This window comes from Rattus norvegicus, chromosome 3 (assembly GCF_036323735.1).
Source record: "Rattus norvegicus strain BN/NHsdMcwi chromosome 3, GRCr8, whole genome shotgun sequence".
NCBI lineage: Eukaryota > Metazoa > Chordata > Mammalia > Rodentia > Muridae > Rattus > Rattus norvegicus.
Window position 1 is genome coordinate 75,693,035 of NC_086021.1, and position 21,251 is coordinate 75,714,285.

Below are 21,251 nucleotides of genomic sequence, written 5' to 3' on the forward strand. Positions count from 1 at the left end.
AACACTATAACAACTCCAGCCAATGCTGAGGCTGAAGCGGGTTTATTTTTCTCCAGTCTGCTTTTTTACCATTCTAAGTACATGCAAAAAATAAGGTTAGTTCTAGGTCAAGGCAATAAACAAAGTCCCATGGTATTCAGGGATTTATTAAGATGATCAAGAACTTGAGCCTATGTCCTTGTCCTAGCCCAATATCAAATTCCTAGAAACAGCCCCAAGAGCTCTCCACAGGGACTATAAAATCAAATCTGCCACCAAGACCAGTTGCTATCAGGGTAATTCATAAAAAGAAGGGGAAGTCACATACTGGTTGGGTGGCTTGCCTTTAGACAGGACACATTGTTTATGGGGGCGATAGGAGTTCTGCATGAGTTTTTGAACTTGGGATATATTGGCCAAGCTGACTTTTTCCACTTATCTCCATTCTTGAAATATGAATTTCAAACTGTAAGAAAGGCTTTTTCTGAATAATAATTAAAGACTTTGTTATTAAGGGTTGTTTTTCCGGGCTGGAGAGATGGCTCAGCCGTTAAAGGCTAGGCTCACAACCAAAAATATAAGGGTTGTTTTTCCTTGCTGTGATTTGAACCCAGGCCCTTGCCCATGACAGGCAAGCTCCCCACCACTTTGCTACATTCTTCCCCATACTTAGTTTTTTATTGTGGGGCTTCACCACATAGCTTGGCTCAAGGTTAGCCTGGCTCTGCCTCCCAAGTACTAGATTGCTGCTGTACCCCTTCACACCCTTCTGTGTAGGGGATTTCTGTCTATGTTGAAGCCTTAACCAATTTCAGTGCCCTCTTTGTCCTTGCTGAGTCATAAGTCTCAGAGAATTGATTACAAGCTATATCCTGTTGATCTGTTTTGGGTTGAGGGATGGGTCTGTAAGCTAGGGTAACAATCATTAATGGGAGGCAACCATTTGTCTGGTCAATCTAAACAGGCAAGTGTGTTGCCTGGAGAATATAGAAAGGTTAACCGGGTCTGTTAGAGATCAATTGAAGATAACTAAAAATGAGAAGAGAGGGCAATCCAAGGGGCCAGGGCATGGACCTGTGACCAACTTTTCTCACTTTAAAGTCTTAGCAACTAGATCCTGACCCCCTGCCTCGAAGAACAGGCTGGGCCGAAGATGCCCAGAGGCCCAGCACCATTAAGACAAGCAAGTAAGTGATGGAAAGAGAAGAATGATGTGTGCACAATGAAGAGAGGCAGAACTGGATCTTGTCTGGGCCTGTGGCCGTGTAGCAGTGGGGGTCTGGGTCCATATCCAGAGCACGTGTTAACCCTCAAGGCCGTGCAGACATCCCTGGTCTGGGTCGCCATCTGGGGCCTTGTTGATATCTTAGGGCTTCGAAGCGGTGGCCCCACCCCTCATTGGCTGCATCACTCCGGGAGAGCAGGCTGCATCTAGTTCTAGGCAGTACAGAAGTGCTGGCCCTGGTGTGGGGGTTGCAGGTGAGCCAGCCCCAAGGGCATGAGATTGGGAAAGCTGGCCTGCCTCTTACTGGCCATGGGGTGGCATGGGTACAGGTGAGATGACCCCCCCTGACTGCAGAACCTGCAACTGGCCCTGTCCCTTGCAGGGTGCAGCACTAGGGAGAGCAGGCCCTGCACCATACCTGGGCAGCACAGTAGAGGGGCCCCTGGTAACAGGTACAGGAGAGCCAGCCCTGCTAGCATGAGTGGGAGAGCCAGCAGCTGACCAACTCAGCTGCCGCCCAGACCCAGATTCAGGGCTCAGAGTCGGCCTACCCCAATGTCTACCCCATCTGTCTTATTAGGGTTTTACTGCTGTGAACAGATACCATGACCAAAGCAATTCTTATAAAGAACATTTAGTTGGGGCTGGCTTACAGGTCCAGTGTTTCAGTTCATTATCATCAAGGCGGGAGCATGGCAGCGTCCTGACAGACATGGGGCTGGAATTGCTGAAAGTTCTACCTCTTGTTCCAAAAGCGGCTGGGAGAAGTGACCAAGCTAACTCAGTCAGTCAACAGGGTCTCAAGGGAGGGAGTGAGGACTGAAAAGAGAAAGACAATTGGACAACGCTATAACAACTGCAGCCAATGCTGAAGCTGAAATGGGTTTATTATTTTTTTTCTGTCTGCTTTTATGCCATTCTAAGTACATGCAAAGAATAAGGTCAGTTCTAGGTCAAGGCACAAACAAGGCAATAAAGTCCTGTGGTTTTCAGGTCTTGAGCCTACTTCCTTGTCCTAGTCAAATTCCTGGCAAATTCCTGACAGTGGCCAGAGGAGGGCTCTCCACAGAGAAGACTCTCTCCCACTTGGTTAGAAGGAGAGTCTCATTGCCCATCCCCACTTCCTCCAACAAGGCCACACCTACTCCAACAAGGCCACACCTACTCCAACAAGGCCACACTTCCTAATAGTGCTACTCCCTGGTCAAGCATATTCAAACTACATGCACATACCTAATAATATTTTTTTAAAAAAAAAAATATGTGGGCAAGTCAAAGCTTTGAAGGAGAAAGCAAGGATTCTATCAGATCCCTAGGCAATAATACTTGGCCATAATTACTAATATTCACTGGCAGCAGTCAAGAGTACTGAGTACTTGTGGTTACTCTCTGTGAAACGACTCGTGAATGTTTGGAGCCAGAAGAGTCTTTTGTGATTGTCATCTTATAGAGCAATCATGTGTAAGACCTCTTTCTTCATAATTCCCAGAACAACTTTACTTTTTGTCCAAGTTAAAACACATGACTCCATCTTAATTCTAACAGTGTTTCCACATTTACCCATTGCTCTCTTTCTCTCAAAACATTGCTGGTGGTTGATTATCCCTCATTGCCAGGATGGACCTGACCTGGTGGCAGGTCTGATCTGGCTTGACAATGGAGGGAAAGTCATTGATTATTTGGAATCATTTACAGTAATAACTATTTAATCTCAATCAGGGGTTTCTACCCTGCCTCTGATCATTCAGTTCCCAGATAAGAGATGCACAATTTTTACTCTTATAATAAGCCTTTAAAGTCCTAGAACTGGGCAGATAGCCACTGCTATGCTAATATGTCTATGCTATTATGTCTATCCAGATACGACTTCCCATGTTCTATGTGGGCCACTCTTACTCTGACTGGCCAGCCCGCACGGCCAGTTCTTACAATGGCTTATCCCACAGCATCTTCTCCTCTCTTCATCTTTTCTCCTCTCCTTCCTCATAGTCTTCTCAGATCCAAGCTCCGAAATCAAAGCTCCACCTACCTACCTCCTGCCCGGCTATAGGCTGTAGGCATCTTTATTCTACCAATAGTTTTAAATTAAGCAGCAAGGTTTGTACAAAACGGCTGGTAAACTTGTGAGGTCACTGTTAGGCCTCAACCTTCAGGCGCAGAAGTTAGCATTGTAAGGCACCGCAACAAACCAAACCCCAGCAGTCACTGCTTGTGGTTTGAGTGGGAAATGGCTCCCAGGGGTTCAGGCATTGAACACTTGGTCCCCAGCGAGTGATGCTGTTTGGGGAGAAATTGCAGAGGTGCGGCCTTGCTGAGGGATCTGTGTGAATAGGGGTGAGCCTCGGGAACTTCCAGTTCACGCTCTGCTTCATGCCTGCTGTGAGATATGACCTTTCAGCTTCCTGTTCCTCTCAGACTGTCCTCCACTTGTCACCAGGCTTCTCCTCCACCATGAGGGACTCCTATTCTCCTAGAGCTGAGAGCCATAATAAGTCGTTTCCTACTTACGTTGCCTTTGGTTGTACTGTTCAATCACAGCAACAGAAAAATAACACAGCACAGTAACTTCTCAGCCACATTTGAACAACACACAGCTTTTAGAAGGAATGGCCTCCCGCTCATCTCACTTGAACTGTATTGTTTGTTTGTTTGCTTGATTGTTTTCTTTTGGAGGAGTGTTTTGTTTTAGTTGGTTGATTGCACATGTGCATGTTTTGTGTGTGTGTGTGTGTGTGTGTGTGTGTGCGTGTGCGTGTGCGTGTGCGTGTGTGTGTGTGTTTTCTCTGTGTACCCCTGGCTATCCTAGAACCCGCTCTGTAGACCAGCCTGGCCTTGAAGCCAGAGATCCACCCGCCTTTGCCTCCCAGATGATGAGATTAAAGGCCTTTGGGAACCACACAGCACCTGGAGTCCACTGTTAAGTTCAATTTTATATTTTCTGAAGAAAATATAGAAAGGAAAGCTATCATTTTGAAGCACTGGACTACCAGCATTTATTTTTTTTATTCTTAGGAATTGTGCACATTTTGACAGGCAACAGTTGTACATGGGAAATATAAAACCAAACTAATAAAAGCAGAAAAAACCCACTTTCCGTAAGTTTCAAAGCAAGAAGCATAATTTTCTAAAGTTCCACCAATCATTACCAAAGATAGTAAAAAATAAATAAATTTGCTTATTAACTGAGCTTTTAACTTATTTACTTACTAAGTGACAGAAGTTGGTGGCACATGTGCCACAGTACCTATGCAGAGGCCAGGGGACAGCTGTGGAAGAAATTCTTTTCTTCCACCATGTGGTTCCCGGGAAGGCACCCATGTGGTCGGCCTTGATAGCAGGCACCTTTACCTTCTGAGCCCTCTTACTGTCCAAACTGGGGTTAGTTTTGTCAGAAAGTGCCCATAAGTTTGTTCACAAATGCATTGGAAACCAGCCCAAACTGATAGCTGAGACATAAGGATCTTGCTTAAATTTAGATGAGAATTCATCCTAGCCACCAGTGAAAGAAATTCGTTATTCTGATGGCTCAGAAATTAAGAGCACTTGTTGTTCTTCAAACAAACAAACAAAACAAAATAAACAAACAAAAAAACCCTGGTTTGTCTCCAACACCAACATGGTGGCTAACAAATGCTGTAAGTGCAGTTCCAGGAGATCCATGGCCTCTTCTGTCTCCCAAGGTACCAAACACACACACACGCACACACACACACACACACACACACACACACTGCGCACAGACACATATACAGACAGAACATTCATGCACATAAAAATTAAAACAACGGGGTTGGGGATTTAGCTCAGTGGTAGAGCGCTTGCCTAGGAAGCGCAAGGCCCTGGGTTCGGTCCCCAGCTCCGAAAAAAAAGAACCAAAAAAAAAAAAAATTAAAACAACATACTTGATTGCCAGCGATATGTTAGGACCATTAGGCTTTCACACCTTTTCTAATAGGTTAAAATTTCATGAATTCTTTGTTGTTGGGTGTATAAAGACTTCAGTTTTTTTTTTTTTTTTTTTTTTTTTGGTTCTTTTTTTTCGGAGCTGGGGACCCAGGGCCTTGCGCTTCCTAGGCAAGTGCTCTACCACTGAGCTAAATCCCCAACCCCTTTAGTTTGTTTTAAGAAAACAATGTATATCGCTTTCTAATTTCAGCTAATTTGATCACTAATCAGTTTTCTTTTTGCAACACTTGTCTTTTAGATGGTTCGGCAGGCAAAGGCATTTTCTGCTAAGCCTGAGGTCCCTGGAACTCTTGTGATAGCAGTAGGGAGCCACACCTTAGAAAGAGAGAAATGACTTCTGCAAGGAGTAGGTATGGATGTGTGGGTAAGGAATGCTGTTAAGGTGATTCCTTCCCTAGGAGGTATTAGTAGGGCAGATAAACCATTTTATATGACTTGGAAAACCCCCAAATCCAGGTGTGGGCTCAGGTGTGGGGCACTCAGGTGGGAGGTAGCTCCAGGTGTGGGGTGACTAGCACAGGTGTAGAGTGGCTTGGGTGTGGGATGACTCAGGTGTGGGGCAGCTCAGGTGGGAGGTAGTGCAGGTGTGGGGTGACCACTCGCAATGCAAATCTCCCAGATGAGTCGTTTCAGACCTTTCCACCTCTGGAGCAGAGTGTGCTCTTGGCTGTTTCCCTGTAAAACTGCTTCATATCTTGAGAAGTGTCTTCTTTGATGCTCCCATCAAGACTTAGTCACCTGGGGGTGCTTAGAGGGAGCCAGAGGGAGCTTTAGTCTCTCTCCTCTCTCTCTCTCTCTCTCTCTCTCTCTCTCTCTCTCTCTCTCTCTCTCTCTCTCTCTCTCTCTCTTTCTCTCTCTCTCTCTTTCTAGGATCAAAAGACCATCATTGAAATTAATTTCTAACAGGACTATTGCTACAGCCTCTAAATTCCTTAGCTTCTGTCAGTCATCATAACACAGGCTAATAAAACACAAGCAGATCCTAGAAAGCATTTTAAAAAATTACTTTAAATCAGAGAACAGTGCAGGCCACCCCAGATGGAATGACAGATAAACAGTCTGTGAGGGAAGCACGGTTCTGCCTGAGAACCCAGGGGCAGGAGGACTGTCTATGCCGGGAATCACAAAGGGATTGCTTTAGCCCTGAAGTTCAAACGCTGAGGGACAGTTTAGGTACTAAATTGGAGAGACAATTTATGTCTCTAAGCCTGAGGGCACCTCTGATTTGAACTGGCTTCCTCGCTCAGACCCCGTGAAGTTTCTTTCTGCAGGATGGAAGTCAGAAGTGCCACAGTGGAGAAGGTTCGGGCTGCTCAGATCCCAGACCAGCCTGGGCCGATGTGGCCACTGATGGTCAGCAACCAGGGCCAGGTCCAGCTGAGGAACCCAGAGCATTAGGAAGGTAGAAAGAGACTCGCGGTCCCATCTGGTTGCCAGAAATTGTTCTGAAACAAGGGTCCACGGCCCAATATGGGCAGACACTAATACTATCTCACTGGGATTTTTGAAATGGGGAAGACGTTTATTTTGTGGCCAACAGGTGAAGAAGGTGGGTGCTGTTAAACCCAGAGCTGTCAGCCTGATCTGTTGGTAGGGCAATGCGGAGGAGGGGGAGGGAGGAGTTGCCATGTGGCTTGCCTCTTCACAGAGCTCAGGTTTCATTGTGTGGGGAGTTAGCTCAGCCCAAGGGTTTTGAAGTGTGATACCATTGCTGCATTGAGCAGACTGGCCGGCTGCCTCCATTCTTCAAGGGTTAGTTCCAAACAAAAGTACTCATGAGCAGAGCGCCTGGAGGAGCCCGGGTCTGTCCACACCTTGACTTTTCAGAAGACTTATTTAATATTAAATTATATGTATGTGTCTACCTCTGTGGAGGTGTGTCCAGGGGAACTCCAGTGCCTATGGATCCCCAAGAGCTGGAGTTATAGGCAGTTCTGAGTCACCAGTAGGTGCTGGGAACTGAACTTGGATCCTAGGGAAGTGTCTTAATTAGGGTTTTATTGCTGTGAACAGACACCATGATCAATGCAACTCTTACAAAGGACAACATCTAATTGGGGCTGGCTTACAGTTCGGAGGTTCAGTCCATTTTCATCAAGGTGGGAGCATGGTAGCATCCAGGCAGGCATGGTGCAGGAGGAGCTGAGAGTTCTACATCTTCATCCTAAGGAAGCCAGGAACAGACAGAGCATCCTCAGGCAGCTAGGAGGGTCTCCAAGCCCACTCCAACAGTGTCACACTTCCTCCAACAAGGCCACACCTTCTAATAGTGCCACTCCCTGGGCCGAGCGTATGCAAACCGTCACAGGAAGGTAGTATGTGCTCTTAACTGCTGACCCAGCCAACCTAAAGAAACGAATAAAGTAAATTATAACTTCGACTGACTTCCCAGATGGATGGCCTCACACGATCAGAAAAGGACACATGATAGAAGGCGGGAGTTCAGCAGCCTGCCACTTCAGCGTCACGGCTTCAAGCCCGACCCCTCCCTGTAGAGAGATCACTCTGTGTATGGTATGGATGTCTCACTGTCAATTAAAAAGCCCACGGCCTAGGGCCTAGGCAGGAAATAGAGAAAGGGGCATTAAGAGGAGAAAGAATTCTGGGAGAGGAGGAGGCGGGGGAGGAGCCCACAGAGAGGTTAGGAGAAGCACGCCCATGGTACCTGAACACAGCAACCAGCCGCATGGCAAAATATAGCTTAGAAATAAACAGGTGTCTTTAGTCTTGATCTAGTCAGAGTAGAGCCTAATATGGCCAAGGTATTTGTAAACATAATTTGAGTCTGAGTCTCATTTCTGGGAGCATGAGGCTGGGAGGCAGACCTGGGATTTAATTTCAACACCTCCCCTTGCTCAAATCACAGGAACTGGAGAAGGTATCATCTACTGACAACAATGCTTTTGGGGCTACGATCACAACATGACAGCCCCGCCCATACCAGTCCCTGGGAGCTCTGAATGCACCTAACAAGCCTACCCCCATCTGAACTTCCCTGGTGACAAGTGAGGGAGGTTTCCTTCTCAATCCTTAAGCTGTAGCCACTGACGCAAAGTGCTTCCATCCCCTGTGCTCCTCCCTGGGAACTGGAAAAGGTCCTGTTAGTGTCTGACCCCTCCAAGGAGGCAGTTACCAGCAGGTCTAACCTCAGCACCGCAACACTCACGTGGCAGAATTAGGGACAGTCTCCTTCCCAACCCATGATCTTCAGAATGCATCTGCTGCTGTCACATAAGCTTGCTCTGGGGAAACAGAGGAAGGTCTCATACGTGTGTGTACTGGCTGGTTTTGCATGTCAACTTGACACAAGCTGGAGTTGTCACAGAGAAAGGAGCCTCCCGAGAGGAAATGCCTCCATGAGATCCAGCTGTGAGGCATTTTCTCAATTAGGTGATCAAGGGTGGGAGGGCCCATTGTGGGTGGTGCCATACCCTAGGCTGGTGGTCCTTGGTTCTATCAGAAAGCAAGCTGAGCAAACCAGGGGAAGCAAGACAGTAAATAACATCCCTCCATGGCCTCGGCATCAGTTCCTGCCTCCAGGTTCCTGCCCTGTGTGAGTTCCTGTCTTGACTTCCTTTGGTGATGAACAGCAATGTGGATGTGTAAGCTGAATAAATCCTTTCCTCCCCAACTTGCTTCTTGGTCATGGAGTTTTATTGCAGCAATAGAAGCCCTGACTAATACATGTGTTTCATCTCCCACATTGTACCAACATATTTTACGATCCTCCTTTCAATGACAGCCTCCCTCCTAGGACCTGGAGGCCATCCCATACAAGCCCAACAACCCCAGAACCACATAGGACAAACACGTGCTTTAGAGTTAAAACATCCATGGGAGAGAGATTGGGCAAACTGAACTAAATACAGAAAAATGACGCTACCTTGTTCTTTTCACACACACATAATCATCTGTCTCTTCACGGACATAAATATGAAGCTTTAAACTATGAAATTACTACCAAAAACAACAACAAAGACAAAACAAAACCAAAACCAAAAATGAACAAACATGGGGGGCACACGTCAAGGCAATGGTGTCAGACATTGATTTTTTTTAAACCAAGATCCTCAAAGGCACAGACCTTTTATTGGGATTCAGACCCAGGACTAGCATAACATAACAAAGCAGAAGTGTCCTCCAGTTTCTCCCAGCATTGCTGAGTCCCTACCTGAACTTTCTAGCCCAGGGGCTCCTCTGCCCTAGAGGCTCTTCACTATATAATCCATACATTTTTAACACTTTATTTTATTTTTTAAGATTTATTTATTTATCTTATGTTTATGAGTACACTATTGCTCTCTTCAGACACATCAGAAGAGGGCATCGGATCCCATTACAGATGGTTGTGAACCACCATATGGTTGCTGGGGATTGAACTCAGGACCTCTAGAAGAGCAGTTGGTGCTCTTAACCACTGAGCCATCTCTCCAGCCCTAATCCAGACATTTTGGTTCTCTCTCTGTCTCTCTGTCTGTCTCTGTCTCTGTCTCTCTGTTTCTCTCTCTACACATGTCCTTTCTTTCTCTCCCCACTCCCCTGTCTCCCTCCAGTCCTAGAAGACCCTCTTCCAACCTCGCTGGGTACTAGGTACACAAGTTGTGCATAGACATATATACGAATATATATATAATCAATTAATATTTTTAAAAGATAAGCTATAAATTGAAAGAAAATGTTTGCAAACTCATTATTTGACAGAAATTAATGAAGAACTCAAAAAGTTGAGCACCCAAGAAACACACTTTTTTAATAGACTAAAGAAGTAGACACTTCTTATAAGAAGACATAATTGGCTAACAGGCACATGGGTGAGGGGAGCTCAATGTCACCAACTGGTGAAGTAATGCAAATCAAATCCTCAATGGACTATCATCCACACACACCCCACCATCCTATCATCTACACCCCCCACCATCCTATCATCTACACCCCCCACCATCCTATCATCTACACCCCTTTACCACCTCACACCACCCCAGACAAAACGGCTATTACCAAAAAGACAAAAGGCAGTAAATACTGGCAAAGATGTGGAGACATGAGAACTCACTGTTGGTGGGAATGTGAATTAGTACAGAGATATAGAAAGCAGTATGGATGGATGCCTCTAAACTAAAGATGAAGGAAAGGAGGGAGGGAGGAAGGGAAGAAGGGAGAGAGAAAAGGAAGAAGGAAGGAAGGAAGGAAGGAAGAAGGAAAGAAGGAACGAACGAACGACAACCACCCAACCCATCAGCAATTCTATCACTAAGTACCAATCCAAAGGAGGTGAAATTATATCAAGGAGGCACCTTTATCCCCGCTTTATGCCAGCACCGCTCAGGGAAGCTAAAACACAGGCTCAAACTAGATGCTCAGCAGTGAACTAGGGGATAGAGAAACCATGATGTGTACACACAATGGACTGTTATTCAGCTATAAAGAGAATGAAGTCCTGTCATTTGGAGGTCACTGTGCTAAGTGAAATAAGCCGGGAGTAGACAAATATCACACACTCTCATCTGTTCATAGAAACTGGTAATTCCCACAGAAGATAAAAATGATAGCCCTTAGAGCCTGGGAAGAGTAAGGAAGGGGTAAGGAGCTAGGAAGAAATTCTTTAAGGCCTGCCAACACAGGGAGAATTAGTTTAGTTTTTGTTGTTTGGTTTTGTTGTTTGTTTTGTTTGTTTGTTTGTTTGCTTTTTTATAGCATGTAGCATAAATGCTAGTTAAAAGAATTTATGGTATGTTACAAAGTGACAAAATTTTCAGCACATAAAAATGATTAATGTTTAAGGTCTCGTTGCCTTGGTATGATTATTACCCACTGTATACAGTTATCAGATTACCATAATGTAACCCATAAAGAGGTACAGAAATCTGTCTCAATAAATGTCTCAATAAAACATAAGTGGCTATAATTAGATTTGAAAGCACTGGCGCTCACTTAAAGAAACTATCTTTTCCCAAACCCTTAAAGTCAGGCAAGTCAGTATGTTCAATTAACAATATGTGAGCTGTATGCTTAATTTAATTCTGTATGTGTAGTCTTTAATTTTAGATTTAGAGAAACCAGGCCCAAAGCAAACTCAAAACATACAAACACAGCTAAATTCAATTTAGCAAGTAATGATATAATGTTGTCTGTAATTTAGCAAACGATGAGATAATGTCTGCAATTAGGGTATAAGGTACAATGAAGGCTCAAAGGTGAAGGAAATCTTTTAAGAACTCTGTGTGCCAAAAGAGAGAAACTGCATGCACAGATGACCAGAATACGGGACTAAGGTCTGCCAAAAGCAGCCTCCAAATACAAACAAAATTCCTCAACCAAAACAAGAGAAAGGGAAATGGCCTCAGGCAATAACAATGAGCTGATTTAGTCTATGAATGGATATTCTGCTTGGAAGAACACTCCACAAGCTACACCTTCAGGATTCAGAATATAATTCAACGATTACCCAGAGATGACAGCTCAGGATTGACTGGTTCCCATGCCCCAGCAAAAACATCAGTGGGCTCGTATGCTAGAAATGCAAATCCAGGGGCTGGGGGCACAGCTTGGCAGGTTACATGCCCAGCATATATACAAGGTTCTGGGTTCTATTCCCTCCCTAGGGCTACAGGAAGCCAGGCATCACAGAGCATGCCTGTGATTTCAGCACTTGGAGTGGAGGTGAGAGACTAAGAAGTTCAGAGTCATCCTCTGCTACCTAGTGAATCTGAGGATAGCCTGGGCTAATGAAATCTTGTCTCGAAGATGAGAGAAAGAATGAAAAGGCGAATCCAAATCCATAGATCCAGTCCCCAAGACTTACTGACAGCCCGTGTGTCTTGGCAAACCCTCCAAGCGTGCTAACTTGCTTAAGCCTTGGAAGTCACTTATTTCAACCAGTGTAAGAAAGGAAGTCCGTGGAAAGGAACCAGAAACTAGCCTAACACATTTCTCACAAGTTACTTTGGGAATGGAAAACGAAGGACCCACTTGGCTGAAATGTCCCCTTAACTAAGACAATTGGGAAGGGCTGCCAATGAGAAGACAGTAATAAAAGTCTTAATCAAAAAATGGTTCCTATGAGCACGATATGCAATTACATAGACAGTCCTTTTATAGTATTTAATGCCAGTCAAGGTTAGATTTTAAGTTATAAATCATGTATTTCGTGTCTTATTTCTTCTTTCCTTTCATTATAACTGTATAAAGTCACATATTTGACATATTAGTGGCACTTTCTTCATAAAGTGGAGTAGGACTTTGTAGCAACATCTGTTTTCTCTAAAGGAATCCTAGCCAATTCATCTAACTCAATGTCACTGGATAATTAATAGCTAAGAACCACAGGGCACACATTAGCTCCACCACTAAGAGTAGAAACCACACGCTTGTCCCATGCCGCAGAACTAGGTGGCATACAGAAAGATCATCACCACTGGGAGCCTCTAGTTTGCTCAATAGCTTTTTTTTTTTAAGATTTATTCATTTATTATATATAAGTACACTGTAGCTGTCTTCAGATACACCAGAAGAGAGAATCAGATCTCTTTACAGATGGTTGTGAGCCACCATGTGGTTGCTGGGAATTGAGCTCATGACCTCTGGAAGAGCAGTCGGGTGCTCTTAACCGCTGAGCCATCTCTCCAGCCCTGCTCAATAGCTTTTAAAAGCCACCCAAGGGAGCTCTGAGACCAGGGCTCTCTAGAACAAACAAAAAACATGCGGTGATCTCGTAGATACTTGGCCAAACCCAGACACTTCACTCCATCCACTGTTATCCCAGCCCACATTAGCCTCTCTTTCCCATGAAGTCTTTTTTGCAAGAGCTATCTATCTCAGGCCTATTTTCTCGATCAAAGATCAATGCACAGTTGAGTAAAAGTTCTTTGAAAAAGAGCTTATTTTTGACCTTGGAAACAACAAAAAGTCTCAGGGAATTACCAGAGTCAATTTTTTGTTTGTTGTTTCCAGTACTTGGGTCCCTCTCTCTGTCCTTAGGCTAAATTACTCAATTACCATTGACTAAAGCTTGCTTGCTTTCTTTCTTTCTTTCTTCCTTCCTTCCTTCCTTCCTTTCTTTCTTTCTTTCTTTCTTTCCTTCTTTCTTTCTTTCTTTCTTTCTTTCTTATAGAATTACTTATTTTATGTATATGAATATGCTGTTGCTATCTTCAGACACACCAGAAGAGGGCATCAGATCTCATTACAGATGGTTGTGAGCCACCATGTGGTTGCTGGGAATTGAACTCAGGACCTCTGGAAGAGCAGTCAGTGCTCTTAGCCTCTGAGCCATCTCTTCAGTCCACTAGAGGTTCTTAAGAAGAACCCCAGTAAATGACAAAAGGGATGTTGAGGCTGTCTAGGTCGTATCACACACAGACATACGAACACACACACACACACACACACACACACACACACACACACACACACTCCCCAGAATCCTGAGAGATCTGTCCACGACTAGATAACTGACCATCAATTCTGGTTGGTTAACTTAACAGATTGGGATTGGCGATATTGAGAACCATTAATTAGACATTCTCAATAGGCAAGCATAGAAAACAGCATGCTGGACCAGAAGCAGCCGCACAAGTCTGTGATGCCCTGAGAGCAAGCATCCTACTAGAAACCCAGCAGCCAAGAAAAGGGAGCAAGGTCACTGGAGACAGAGACCAGGAGACACTCAAAAGTCAGTGAGAGGTTTGACCTGACACTGCCAAGGGCCTGGGCACAGTGATGCTGGCTTTTTATGTGAAGGAAAATGGTCAGCCATACTTATTTAACTGCAGGTCTTGAGTTATGACCCTACAGCTGAGGCCAGGGCTGGCTTCATTATAACCATCTCCCCAGTGATCTCACACTTTTAACTCCTACAGAGGAGGTGTCTACTAGGTGAGGAGATTCCTGGCAGGTGCGCAGAGCTGCGGGTGCACGACCATCCATTATGGAATCTTTTTAAAGTCCACAGTGTGAAGGGAGCATTGGGGTACGGGGGAGACTGGAAGGATAGCTCCGAGGTTAATAGTGCTTGCCGCTCTTGCAGAAGAACTGGACTGCATTTCTACCACCTAGACAGTGGCTCACAATTGCCTGTAACACCAGTTCCAAGGGATTTGACACCCTCTTCTGACCTCTATGCACCCCAGGCATACACGGGGTGCACATGCAAACATACACGAGGCAAATAGTCATACGTGTGGAATTAAAACAGTAAAAGCCCACAGCCAATGTGCTGAGACCCAAAATAAGAGGTGCTGCTGAAGAGGGGGGAAGATGCTAGAAGCTTTCTCCTATCAGTATACCATTGCCCAGTGCTGTCCAATCATGAGCCTTTCTCTCTCGGAATGTGAGAATTAGGACACCAAATGGCCACTTCTGTGGCTCAGTGCCCAACCCAAATCCAATACATCCTCAACAGGAGTCACGAAAGTTGATCAAATGCACGTGTTCTAGACATAAATCTTTCTGACTTGTCAAATCAAGAAGTTATCAAGATTTATGATTAAAGTGATGCCAGAGTCCACCAAACTGAAACTCTTCACTGTCGATGTGAATGCCCATGCTCATCAGGGAAGCAGAGGTGCCGTCAGCACAGGTCAGCGAGCAGGTGTCCAGGAGAAGCTCTCGTCTCTGCACTCTTCATCGGTCACAGGATCCATGACACTTGGCAACCAGGTTGCCCTCTGGCCGTGTCTACAAGAGTTTTTCTATTATAAATTATATAGGACATCAAATAGTGAATCCAAGTTTGCATGTTACAGAAGTTCTAACCAATCAGCCACAGACAAAGCTTCTTCCCAGGAAGTTTCCATTCTCGGTGGGGCAAGCATTCTGCAACATCCCCCAGCCTCTGCGAGAGCTACACTGTCTTGTTAAGCCTCGCTGTGTGGTGTCTGTTACAGTAACTAAACACCCTAACTGGGAGATCCCATGGCATTTCTAGGGCAGCAGCTATTAGCAGGGCTCCTGCTGAGTCTCCTGGGGCAGCTGTAAATTGCACCCTTTCAGGAAGCTGGTTTGATAGTACTTGTTACCTCCTTTCAAGTCCTAGGCTGGCTGCATCCTTAACTCAGTTCTCATCTCCCTCCCCACCCAAGCATGTCCTTTCGGGATGAGGCTGCGCAAAACAGCGTTGCTTCAGCCTTTGCTCATGCTAAGGTGCCTGTCTGAGTGAGGGCTTCTATTGGTGCAGATGAAACACCATGACAAAAAAAACAAAAAAGCAAGTTGGAAGGAAAGGGTTTATCCAGTCCACACTTCCAGATCATACTTTATCATTGGAGGAAGTCAAGACAGGAACTCAAGCAGAGCTGAACCTGGGAGCAGGGCCGGTACAGCCATGGAGAAGTACTGCTTTCTGGGTTGCTTCCTATGGCTTGCTCAGCCTGTTCTCTTACAGAACTCAGGACCACCAGCCCAGGGATGCCCCATCCACCATGGGCTGGGCCCTCCCTAAATGAGAAAATGGCCTATGGCTGGATATCATGCAGGCATTTCCTCAACTGAGTCTCCTTCCTCTCTGATGACTTTAACATGTGCCAAGTTGACACACAAAACCAGCCGGAGAGACTGCATTCAATTCTTCATCCATGCCACATATTAGGGCTCTTCTCATGAGTCCTCACTGTGTTAGGCATGAGAAAAACAGCCATGAAGGAGAGACGGACACAAGCCTCACCCTTGTGTCCACCAAGATCTCATGGGAAAACTGAGTGTCACTCATATTCCTGAATATCTTAGGGTTCCACTAGTAGCCAAAAAAGAGATGGCATGCCGTGTCATACATAACTCCCTCTAAATGAGGGAGATAGGTCACCTCCACTCACAAGCCTTCAGTGAAAACCGATGGCATAGATACTCCAGAACGCACAGAAGAAACACAGCAGATGGTGGCCTGTTAACAGTGCAGTGGTGATTATCTTAAAATAATAAATAATATAAAATAATATCATGATTTTCATAAAATTCAAATAAACACAAGAGCCATAAAGACAGTGACATTATCCTTACCCCTCATCAAGAACTTCTGTGAACATTAGGACATTCACACACAAAAAAACCTTCGTTTTTTGACTTCACATAGGGTGTGGTGGGGACCTGTGCTGAAAGCTAGATATGCCAGATAAGGTTGTACCACAGTTCGGTTTCAACATGTCCCCCAAACTTCAAGGTCAAAAATGTAGTGCCCAAAGTCACTGTGTACGAGATGGGACTTTCAAACAAGTCACTAGGTAACTTAGATGTCACCAGGCAAGCAGGATTTGGTGTTGCATGCTTTAATCCCAGCACTTGCAAAGTTGGTCAAGAGAATTGTGAGTTTGAAGCTAACCAGAGCTACCTAGTGAGTCTGAAGCTAGCCTGAGCTACCTAGTAAGTCTGAAGCTAGCCTGAGCTACCTAGTGAGTCTGAAGCTAGCCTGAGCTACATAGTGAGTCTGAAGCTAACCTGAGCTACATAGTGAGTCTGAAGCTAGCCTAGCTGACTTAATAGAATCCTGCCTTAGACAGAGAAAGATAGGTTATTGGGTAATGAGAAATCTGGCCTAACAGGGATTAATGTCATAGCAGAAGCAAGCTTGTTTTTGTCAAAGAGGTTTATTATAAAGTGTGTTCGGCCTTGTTGCCCTGTCTCTCTCCTGTGTTCTTGCCTTCAGCAAGAACTTTCCTTGACAGATGCCAATTCCCTGCTTGGAAGTCCCAACCAGCAGAATATATATGTTCTTTATAAATTGCCCAGGTCTTCTGAAAACAAAGTACGCTCAATTCTTATCTCATATGGTTCCACTATGGGAGTGTGTGTGTGTGTGTGTGTGTGTGTGTGTGTGTGTGTGTGTGTGTCTGCGTGTGTCTGTGTGTGTGCTCCTCATTTTGCATTATGCCTCTATTATACCTCACTGTGTGATTTCAGGCACCTTACCTACTAGAGACTCAGTTTCCTTATTTTCAAAATGGGTATAATAGTACCCAGCTTATAGGGAGGGGTACTGCTGGGATTAAATTAGAGAATATAAATTAAACCAAACTTTAAAAAGTGATATGAGAACTGGGTACTGGTAGTAAGCAATTATTTTATAAAATAAATTATTTCCTTTAAAAAATAATATATTAATTGATACAGTACTATTTTGTGGTATAAATTTTGAACCCTTTCAACAATACTGCTCTAATTTTCATTTTAAAACATACATGAAGTTAATTTTTAACTTTTGTATCCACTTGAAATTTATGTCATATTTAGCCCAGAGTTTCACATACATGGAGTCCATGTATGTCTTTATGAACAAAATGTTTGTGTCACACATTGGAATCGTGATACCCACTATGGGAGCATCGAGTGGGGGCATTTGGGGACATGATAAGACTGTGAGCATGGAGTCTTCATAAATGAGATAAGTCTCCTCAGAGGAGAGCCTGCAGCCGGGGCTCCCCAGAGAAACAGAACCTTATAGGAAGAAGAAGTGTGTCAAACAGGGATACTAAATTGGCTTACACTGTTTGAGCTGGGCACCAGCCACAGCTGTCTGCACAGTGCATTAGCAGAGCGCCTGGCAGTTCCTCAGCCCTCAGGGCTGAATGCCTCCCCGGCAAGCTCAGTCTAGTGCTGAAAGCCCTAGTGGGTCCCTGGCGAGCTGCTGACCCTCAGTCCACTTGGAAGGCTGAAGAAGCTGAGTTCTGATATCACTGAAGGAATGCAGTGGGCAGGGGCCACAGCAGCAGCAGGCTGAGTGTACCTCCCATCAGGGTACAAAAGTGATGGGGCAAAAGATGATGATGCATCTGGACTGCCATCCAAAAGGTGCCACCCACTAACCCTCCAGAGCTATGGGGACATTTCCATCTATAGCAGTTCAGAATTACTAGGATATATGAAAAAATTCAATATGAAATAGATTACAAAAGATTACACACATGCATGCACGCACACACGCATGCACGTATGTATATAATCAGAGGGAATCAGATCCCATTACAGATGGTTGTGAGCCACCATGTGGTTGCTGGGAATTGAACTCGGGACCTCTGGAAGAACATCCAGTGCTTCTAACTGCTGAGCCATCTCTCCAGCACCTAATGTGAACATTTTTAAAGAAGGTAAACTAATAATGGAATTCTAAAAGAATCAACAATCTCAAAGTGGTTAAGATCAAGGTTGAAACTAATCAACCCTTTACCTTAGATAATTTTACATTTGTGTTTTCCGTCTCTGCATTTAGTTAAATCATTTCTCTGCCTTAAATATGAAGAACTAAAAAGATCACTCAAGAAACAGAAACAAAGCATAGTCCTAGCTTTAAAACAAATAGTTCATTGTAATTCATATTTTCAGCTCCCCGCTGGGACTCAATACTTCTTAACTTCTTTATACTAGGCAAACAATCTCCCCCGACTTTAAAAGTGGAATTCCTGCACTCCTCCTTTGCAACATTATTTTCTTTTTCTCTGCAGAGTACAGCATCAGCAACGTGTTAGACTCCTTCCCCTTTCTAGCCATTTAAATCAGCATTCCTGGGAAGATTCGCCTGCTCCATTGAACATCCTTTAAATGTGATCTCAATGCTCCATTTTATTGTTGCTATCTGCATAGTCTAAATTTGTGATGGGAAAATGCACTGTGAATAGCAATGAGCTTAGTATTCAGTTACCATAGATAAGACTTCTGTGGGGAAGACTGAACTCAGTTTTTTGATTCTTGGAGATTCTGTTTCTGAGCTCCACTGGGGCAAGACAGCCATGTTAAAAAAACAGAAATGACATTTTCTGAGATCAGTTTACAAATCTCTAACTGGGGTGAATTTCCAGAGTTTCTGAAGGCAATTCCTTGGAAGCCCTAGTGACTGACTGATGACCTCTGAGCCTCTTTGTGGACAGGTGCCCTGATGTTTATATTCTGATTTCCTTGGAAACCTACCAGCCGCTGCATCATCCCTTAAATCCCAGCACTTGGGAGGCAGAGGCAGGTTGATCTCTGTGAGTTTGAGAAGCCTGGTCTACGCAGTCAGTTCTAGGACAGCAAGAGCTATGCAGAGAGACCTTCTCTCAAAACAACAATTTTTTTTTTTAAAAATGGCATGCATAACTTCTGCTGTACACCTGGGTCCTAAGAAGGCTGTCTGGAAACTCAACATCCCAGCTCGGGCAGAGTTAGACTGCCCTTTCACACCCAACCACTGGTTGACACAATATTTTGATACGCAAAATCAAGGAAAAAGGAAGGGAAAATGGAAGTAGCCAGCAGAGAGGTAGAAGTCACAGAGAAAAATTAACAGCCAGTTAAAAGCATTAATTTGAAGACAGAAGCCACTTTTTAATAGGAGGTAAGAAATATTTAACATTCTCTAAAACAGGGATTGATTTGCTAAAATTCATAGCTCATTATATTAATAAAAAAAGTACTGATTACATTAGCTAATAACGTATGTCCAGCCTGAAAGACATCACACAGAAGCTTCAGTAACTTATTAAAAACAAGCAATCCTGGAAATTCCAAGCACATTAAAGAATCGGTGACGTGGGCAGGAGAGATAACTCAGGACTGAAGAGCTCTGGCTGCTCTTCCTGGGTTTGATTCCCAGCACCCACATGATATAGTCACTCAACTCCAGTTTTAGGGGATCTAGTACCCTCTTCTGACATCCAGGGGCACCAGACACACACATATTGCACACACAGACGCACACGAAGGCAAAACATTTATATACAAAATGTAAAAGAAATTTTACAAAAAATTTTATTAAGTGCCATTCAGTTACACTGACTTTCTGTTCAGTATTTGCTTCATTCTCGCTACCGACATGGTTTTAAGGATGAGTCCTGAGAAGAGCTAAGCACACTTGCTGTTTAGGTACATCCAAAAGCCCCTTTTATCATCGATAGTAACTACCTTACCCATCCCCACACTCCCCGATAATCCTCATTAATCTTTTCTTTGTTCTCCTGGACTCTCCAAGAAAAATGTGGTTCCTAACCAAAAAAAAATTAAAGATGGAAAAAACTGGATCTTTCAACAAAACTTGTCATGTCTCCTGTCTTCCCACTCTACCCTGCATGAGGACTGAGGACATCTCACGGTGACCAGTGACTTAGCGTCACTTTAAGGAAAGTATACTTAGAAACGGTTAGTGTGAATGCTCATGTTGTCTTGATGAATCCTGAGAAGGAAGTGTGTTTTGGCTATCCCAGGAGGCATTTAACCCTAGGGCCACTTCTGTGATTGGAGATGATCCCTTCTATGCAGTGAGAAAAGAACATGCGCACTGTGGATACTGAACATGCGCACTGTGAATACCGGCACAGTGTCGGGTGGCGGTGGTGTGTGCGGGTAAGAATCCATACAGATGTGGAGGATGGGTAGCCAGTTACAGGAATCGATTTTCTTCTTGAAAGGCATATCCTTCAGACGGGAACACCAGGGAAGGAGTGAATGCAGCTGACAGCTGAACAGGAACCGTGTGGAGCAGGTACGGACCATGGGGAGAGGTTGGATATGAACTCGCTGCTCCTGTGTCCTGTAAGACAGCCTCACACACTTTCCTAAGACAGCTCCTGAATCTCACTCTTGGAGAGGGTTTCTCATAACTCCTGATGAGTTTCTTACCTACACAGAAAGGTAAGGGAGATGAAGAGCTGGGGGAGGGGCACGGCCGGGGCCGGGGGTTTGGGGTGGAGGGTGCGATGACGGCATATGACAGGTAAGAAATAAGATGAACTGTGGGGGCCTGGGGTAGGATGGGGATCCTCAAAGGAAAGGTGACCACATCGATGGGTTAAAAGTCTGATAGGGCTGAAAACGTGTGAGCTGTGAGTCTCCTCAGGGGAGACTGAGCTGAGAAAGTGCTGTTCAGACGAGATGCCAGAAAAGGTGAGATTGCCATATAGGAGAGTGGCTGCTATTTGTAATAAGCTCTAGGGAACTCGCCCTCAGGACAAAATTTCTCTGTGTCGCCCGCCCTGGCTGTCCTGGAACTCATTTGTAGACCACGCTGGTCTCGAACTCAGAGATCTGACTGCCTCTGCCTCCTGAGTGCTGGGATTAAAGGCATGTTCTAATACTACCCAGCCTAAGGCAATATTAAACAAATACAAACTAAGTAGCCGGAAAG

The 21,251-nt window shown here is 44.6% G+C and overlaps 1 long non-coding RNA gene across 2 annotated transcripts in view; it reads right to left on the reverse strand.

Annotated features, from left to right (window-relative positions):
• LOC120101561 (uncharacterized) overlaps positions 1 to 21,251 on the reverse strand; it is a 26,140-nt gene continuing 4,889 nt past the window's right edge. The window contains exons 2-5 of one of the 2 annotated variants that reach the window (XR_010065218.1): positions 8,337 to 8,412; positions 7,431 to 7,516; positions 7,240 to 7,334; positions 1 to 2,023 (exon numbers count right to left, since the gene is read on the reverse strand). This is a non-coding gene — a long non-coding RNA (uncharacterized LOC120101561). Of the gene's footprint in view, positions 2,024 to 7,239; positions 7,517 to 8,336; positions 8,413 to 21,251 lie in introns of both variants that reach the window. The other variant, XR_005502188.2, reaches the window with a different exon arrangement.